We start from the raw sequence: 7131 nt of genomic DNA, 5'->3' as shown, positions 1-7131 counted from the left end.
ACCCTGAGAATCTGCCGCTTGGATCCCAGGAAGAACAGGAGGACTTGTGGCACCTTAGAGACTAACAAATTTATTTGAGCATAAGCTTTCGTGAGCTACGGCTCACTTCATGGAATGCATCCGATGAAGTGAGCTGTAGCTCACGAAAGCTTATGCTCAAATAAATTTGTTAGTCTCTAAGACAGGATTCAGAGTAGCAGCCATGTTAGTTTGTATTCGCAAAAAGAAAAGGAGGACTTGTGGCACCTTAGAGACTAATCAATTTATTTGAGCATAAGCTTTTGTGAGCTACAGCTCACTTCATCGGATGTCTCTAAGGTGCCACAAGTCCTCCCTTTCTTTTTGCTAATACAGACTAACACAGCTGCTACTCTGAAACCTTGGATCCCAGGGGATCCCCTCCCCAGCCCCACACTCACTCCAGAGGATGAAAGGAGTTAATCTATAACTGGCTGCAGAGCACTTGAGCCTTTGCAAACAGAGAGAGCAAACGGACAGACCTCCCCCAGCAGCTCAGGGGAGCAGGGGCAAATGTGGAGAGCCCTGGGCCGAGATTCAAAGCAGAGCATGAGTGCCAGGCTGATAGCAGGGCAAGAGATGCAGCAGGGCAGGGCAGAAAGGGCAGTGTTACATCCCAAAGGAGCTGGCCCCACAGCCTGGCCTGAACCCAAAGGAGCTGGCTGTGGGGCTGGGCTGCCCTGACAGGAGAGTCTGGTTCTGAGCCACGTGGGTTTGAGATAAACATTGCGCCACCCACACTCAGCATGCCAGGACCACAGCTGGGGACTAGGAGCTGTTTGCCTCCCCGTACCTGGCTGCCTCAGGCTCACACCAGCTGGCCCTAGCACCAAGGCTGGGGGGAGGGTGGGTGGTAGCAGTGCCAGAGGACGCCCCTCTCTGGGGCACTGGGAGGGCAGCTTGGGGCATTGCCTGTGTTAACACACCCACTGCTCAAGCCAGTCCCTGCCCCGAGGCTCGGCCTGTTTGTTGTCACAGAAGGATGTGGCTCTGGCTGCTTTCCCAGGAGCTGGCTTCTCTTTTCATTGCATTCCTGGGATACCTCTGGACAATGGCAGACACCAGCATTGCCCTGCAGGGCCAGAGGAGCCTGAAGCTGGCCCAGACCCAGCAAGGGTGTGGGGCAGCTGCGCACAAAGGAAAGGAATTCACGGCAGAGAGACTGGGGCTGGGGCAGTCACCCTATTCTTAGCAGAGCAAATGGAAACGCCACGCCATGGGCTGGGCTCGCACAGGCTCCGAGTAGGGCCAATCCATCAGCATGCATTAACTGACACCCTCTAAATCCCATCCAGAGACCCAGACAAACTGTCCAGCCGGTAGTCAGTTGGGTGACCGCTGCACGTCCCTGTGTCACAGGACAGTGCCATGCACAGGTGACAACACTCTGGAAGGGAAGGGTTAACAGCAAAGGGGGAGTGGGGCCATGGATTCCTACATCGTGATAATCTAGTCTGACCCCCGGTATAGCAAGGGCCAGAGATTCCTAGGGCAGAGCTGTTAGAAAAAAACAGCCAGTCTTGATTTAAAAATTGCCAGGGCTGGAGAATCCCCCATGATCCTTGGTAAGTTGTTTCCATGGTTAATTACTCTCATCATTAAAAATTGACACCTTATTTCCAGTCCCAATTTATCTGGTGTCAGCTTCCAGCGTTGGATCCTGCTAGACCCGTCTCTGCTCGGCTTAAGAAGCCAGTATCAAATATTTGTTCCCCATGTCGGCACTTACAGACTGCTCGAGCCACCTCTTAACTTAACAGCAGTAGTGGCTCTGTCCTAGACCTGGTCCTGTTAGCCCCATTGGCCCTTAGGTAGGGCAGCCTCCCTGTGTGGGCAGAGGGCCCAGTAAACTGCCTCTGGGCCCTCCTTGGGGTGTGACCTGATTATTGCAGGAGTCTCACCCCTTGAGCAGCAGCGCACAGCTGGCCAGATGCATTATAGACGTTTTCTACCTGTCCCTGAAGCACAGGGCTTGGGCTCTTGGCGGAGGCAGGACTCCCCCCCAGTGCTCTGATCCTAGGGCCGAAGCACCATGCTCTTGCAATCTGCTCCCCGTGTGGGCTGTGCCTGCTGATGGGTCCGGCTTGCTGCTGTCCTGCAAGGGAAGGGTTAAGATGCCCATCACCTCCCTATGGCACTCCACTGCAGGGCCATGCTGATATCTGGAGGAGGGCGCTTAGGACACCTCCCCCCTTCAGCTTAGGCCCATGGGGACAAGTTGTGCCAGTGATGGGATGAGGCCAGGAGCAGGCCCTGGCACCAGGTACACCATTAGGGTGGGAATGGATGGGCTAGGCCATGCACGACAGGGGGAAATGGTCGGCTGGGGGACAGGGAGAGGAGAACTAAGGCTGGATTCCCTCCCCATCCCCCCCACACACTAAGGGCTGAGCTCCATGGGGAGAGAGACTAGGGCCAGAGCCTGTGAGGACAGGCCCCAGCTAACTGCTCTCCACCTGGGAACCTCTATAAATGGAGGGAGACAGGGGCCAGGTCAGTCACCACCTCGCACCATGTGCCACCGCCGCCATCTAGTGGCAAACAGGAGGAGAGTTCCCCAAAACCCAAGCCCCACAGACATAGCAGTGCAGGGGGCTCTGAGGTTAGTTCTGAGCCCACATGGCCCCCTTAGCCCTAAAGACGTGTGGAGCGTGATTCCCCCCCAGGCCGGCCTGGAACCAGAGACTGGCAATGTGGCTGTTCCCTGCACTCCTTCCCAGCTCCCCTGTGCCTCACAAAACATGCATTTCTTAATATCATGGAAACAACTGATTCCCCAGCCTTAAGCGTTGCATGGTGCAAAGGGCACCCCCTCACAGCAGGCACTGTGTCAATGTCCATCTGCAGCACTGAAAGGCCTGAGAATCCTACTAAAGTCTGAGATAAAGCTGCTGTTTCCCATCACCTCCCCTCAATCATCTAGGCACACAGGAATTGCCAGACTGGATCAGACTCAGGGGTCATCTAGCCTAGTATCCTGTCTCTGACAGTGGCCAGCACCAGATGCCTCAGAGGAAGGTGCAAGAACTCATCAGCAGGCAGCAGTGGGGCAATCTGTCACCTACATTAGATTTCATCCTGGGCTGTTAGTTAGAGATTGGCTTGAACCCTGCTGCATAGGGTTTAATATCCTTCCCTAAACAGATGTTGGCATTAACCACCATAACTCTGGATATCCTTATTATTCATAAAAAGAAAAGGGGGACTTGTGGCACCTTAGAGACTAACCAATTTATTTGAGCATAAGCTTTCGTGAGCTACAGCTCACTTCATCGGATGCATACTGTGGAAACTGCAGAAGACATTATATACACAGAGACCATGAAACAATACCTCCTCCCATCCCACTCTCCTGCTGGTAATAGCTTATCTAAAGTGATCACTCTCCTTGCAATGTGTATTTTAATCAAGTTGGGCCATTTCCAGCACAAATCCAGGTTTTCTCACCCTCCGCCCCCCCCTCCCCCCCCACACACAAACTCACTCTCCTGCTGGTAATAGCCCATCCAAAGTGACCACTCTCTTTACAATGTGTATGATAATCAAGGTGGGCCATTTCCAGCACAAATCCAGATTTGTGCTGGAAATGGCCCAACTTGATTATCATACACATTGCAAGGAGAGTGATCACTTTAGATAAGCTATTACCAGCAGGAGAGTGGGATGGGAGGAGGTATTGTTTCATGGTCTCTGTGTATATAATGTCTTCTGCAGTTTCCACAGTATGCATCTGATGAAGTGAGCTGTAGCTCACGAAAGCTTAAGCTCAAATAAATTGGTTAGTCTCTAAGGTGCCACAAGTACTCCTTTTCTTTTTGCGAATACAGACTAACACAGCTGTTACTCTAAAACCTTATTATTCATATAACTGTCCAGTCCCTTTTTGAATCTTGCTAAATTCCTGTCCTCTCTGACATCCTGTGGCAATGAGTTCCACAGTCTAATGATGTTTTGTGAAAAAATATTTCCCTGTATCAGTTTTGAATTGACTACCTTTTAATTGTATTTAATGTCCCCTTTGATCTTGTGTTATGGGAAAGAAGAGATACTCACCATCTACCTTCTCTAGACCATCAATTATCATGTTTGTATCATCCCCCCTCTTATTTTTCTCCTTTCTAAGGTACTAATCGCAATCTTTTAAATCTCTCTTCATTGGAAAGTTTTTCCTACCCTTGATCATTGCCCTTCTGGGAACCCCCTCCGGTTCTCCAATAACCATTCTGAGATGGAGTGACCTAGATTGCACCCAGTATCCAGATGAGGCCACATAACTGATTTGTATAAATAAATACAAATTAGTCTCTAACCCATTCCATATGCTTCCAAACATCCTGTTGCTTCTCTGACTACAGCTGCAAGTTGAGCAGATGTCTCCATTGCACTGTTCACAATCATGCCCAGGTTCCTTTCCAAAGTGGATACCTCTCGAACCCCGTCCGCTATAGTAGTGTACCTTTCCCCTCCAATGTACATTACTTTGCTTTTGTAGACATTGATTTTCAGTTGCCACCATGTTGCCCACTCCCCTAGCTTGTCCTCTTTGATCCAACTAACGTAAATAACTTTGTGCTAACCACAAACTATGCTGCTCCCCTGCTCACAGCCCTAACCAGATAATTAAATCAGTATATTAAACAGCACAGGACCTAGGACAGAACCTTCAGGCCCTGCTGTTAGCCTTTCACCATCATGAAAATGGGCCATTTACCCTTACGCTTTGCTTTCTGTCTCAGCCAGTTTCTGATGCATGCCAATACTTTGCCTCTCACCCCATGACAATTTGGCTTCTTCAGTAGTCTCTTGTGCGGGATCTTGTCAAAGACCTTTTGGAATCTATAAATTAAGTCAAACAGTTCTCCTTATAGCCATTCAGGGGCTGACTGGTAGAGTTCTAACAGACCTTTGGAACACACTTTTCCTTTGACTACACCCATCATACAGCTTTCAGGAGTATTGTTATTCCTTCTTTAATTATTGTTTCAACCACACCTACAGCGGACTGCTCTGTAATTTCTGAAATTACCTCGAGAGACTTTGGGGGTAGGAGGGAGGTACATTTGCTACCTACCTTCCAGTCCTCTGGCACAGTGACTGTTTTCACAGAGAAGCACCTTGTCCTTGAACTCCTCCTGAACTCTTGGCTGGACGAGCTGGACCTGGTGCCTTCCTGCTTTTTCAATGATCAGTTTGTTTCACCACCTCTTCTTCTGACACCTCAGTCTGGGAGAGATCCTCACCCTTAATGCCAGAAAGAGCAGATCCAAGTAGGAATCTCCCCAAAAGCCCCTATGGGGAAGACTGATGCAAAAAAATTAAAATCAGTTTGCTTTTCCCCAATGTCCTCATCTTCCTTAACTGTGCCCTTTAACGCTCGGTGATCCATCAGACTTGCTGGGTTCCTGGTTCGGAAAGACTTAAAAAATCTCGTTCCTTTTATACTTCTTTATTATTTGTAGAATTGAAGAGTTATTTGCTCTTCAAAATCCACGTTGGCCATTCTAATTCCCCCTTCCATATCTACGGCCTGTTGTAGGTCAGGCTCCTGTCTATTGGCTTCACTCAGGCCAGGTTTCCAAACAGGGAAGGGTCCCTGTGTTTGGCTCACACAGCCCCAGGATCCTGACCATTCAGCCAGATGGGCTTACTCCAGGCTTCTGGCTCCCTTGCTGGTGAGCTGTACACAGGCCTTCTGAGGTTATTATTCCTAGCAAAGAACACCTCGGGAACGCTGCCGAGGGAATGGGGAGAGGCAACGTGGATTTTGAAGAGGAAAGGGTTTTGAGGCCCCCGGGGGCGGATTCTGGGGCAGCACCGCAGGCCTGAAAGGGCCCACGGAAGGTGCCGGCACAGGAGGAGGCTTCTCCCCAGCTCTGTGGGTTCGGGCTTACCCCCTGCACAGAACTGGAGTTGTTCTTTGTACCATTCCAGGCCCTGGGGTGGGAGAGGCCTCGCGCTGGAACGGGACAAAGAGTCAGAGGAACCGTGGGCTGGAAGTCCTGGCAGGGAGTCAGTGGGCCTGTGCCCGCCAAGCCCCATCAGCTGAAGAAACCTTGCAGGCAAGTACTAGGTCTCTGCCCTATGTCTTCAGCCCCTCCACCTGCCAGCTCAGCCCCCTCTGCCAGCCCTGACGCCCTCTCAGCTGGCCCAGCCCCTCTCCTGTGCCAACCCCACCCCCTCCCAGCCCCGACCTCCTCTGAGCTGGCCCAGCCCCGCCCCCTCCCAGCTCCTCCCCCATGCCAACCCTGCCGCCTCCCAGCCCTCCTCTGAGTTGGCCCGGCCCCGCCCCCTCCCAGCCCCGACCTCCTCTGAGCTGGCCCAGCCCCTCTCCCATGCCGGCCCCTCCACCTGCCAGCCCAGCCCCTTGTGCCAGCCCTGACGCCCTTTCAGCTGGCCCGGCCCCGCCCCCTCCCAGCCCCTCTCCCATGCCAACCCTGCCCCCTCCCAGCCCCGACCTCCTCTGAGCTGGCCCGCCCCGCCCCCTCCCAGCCCCTCCCCCATGCCAACCCTGCCCCCTCCCAGGCCCGACCTCCTCTGAGCTGGCCCGCCCCGCCCCCTCCCAGCCCCTCCCCCATGCCAACCCTGCCCCCTCCCAGCCCCGACCTCCTCTGAGCTGGCCCGCCCCGCCCCCTCCCAGCCCCTCCCCCATGCCAACCCTGCCCCCTCCCAGGCCCGACCTCCTCTGAGCTGGCCCGCCCCGCCCCCTCCCAGCCCCTCCCCCATGCCAACCCTGCCCCCTCCCAGCCCCGACCTCCTCTGAGCTGGCCCGCCCCGCCCCCTCCCAGCCCCTCCCCCATGCCAACCCTGCCCCCTCCCAGCCCCGACCTCCTCTGAGCTGGCCCGCCCCGCCCCCTCCCAGCCCCTCCCCCATGCCAACCCTGCCCCCTCCCAGCCCCGACCTCCTCTGAGCTGGCCCGCCCCGCCCCCTCCCAGCCCCTCCCCCATGCCAACCCCGCCCCCTCCCAGCCCCGACCTCCTCTGAGATGGCCCGGCCCCGCCCCCTCCCAGCCCCTCTCCCATGCTGGCCCCTCCCCCTGCCAGCCCTGACGCCCTCTGAGCTGGCCCAGCGCCTCCCGCGAGCCTAGGGAGCCGGACGAGCCGGAGCCGGAGCCG

The sequence above is a fragment of the Eretmochelys imbricata genome, chromosome 17, assembly GCF_965152235.1.
Source record: "Eretmochelys imbricata isolate rEreImb1 chromosome 17, rEreImb1.hap1, whole genome shotgun sequence".
Lineage (NCBI taxonomy): Eukaryota > Metazoa > Chordata > Testudines > Cheloniidae > Eretmochelys > Eretmochelys imbricata.
The sequence above is the reverse complement of the archived record's forward strand: the minus strand, read 5'-3'. Positions refer to the sequence as shown.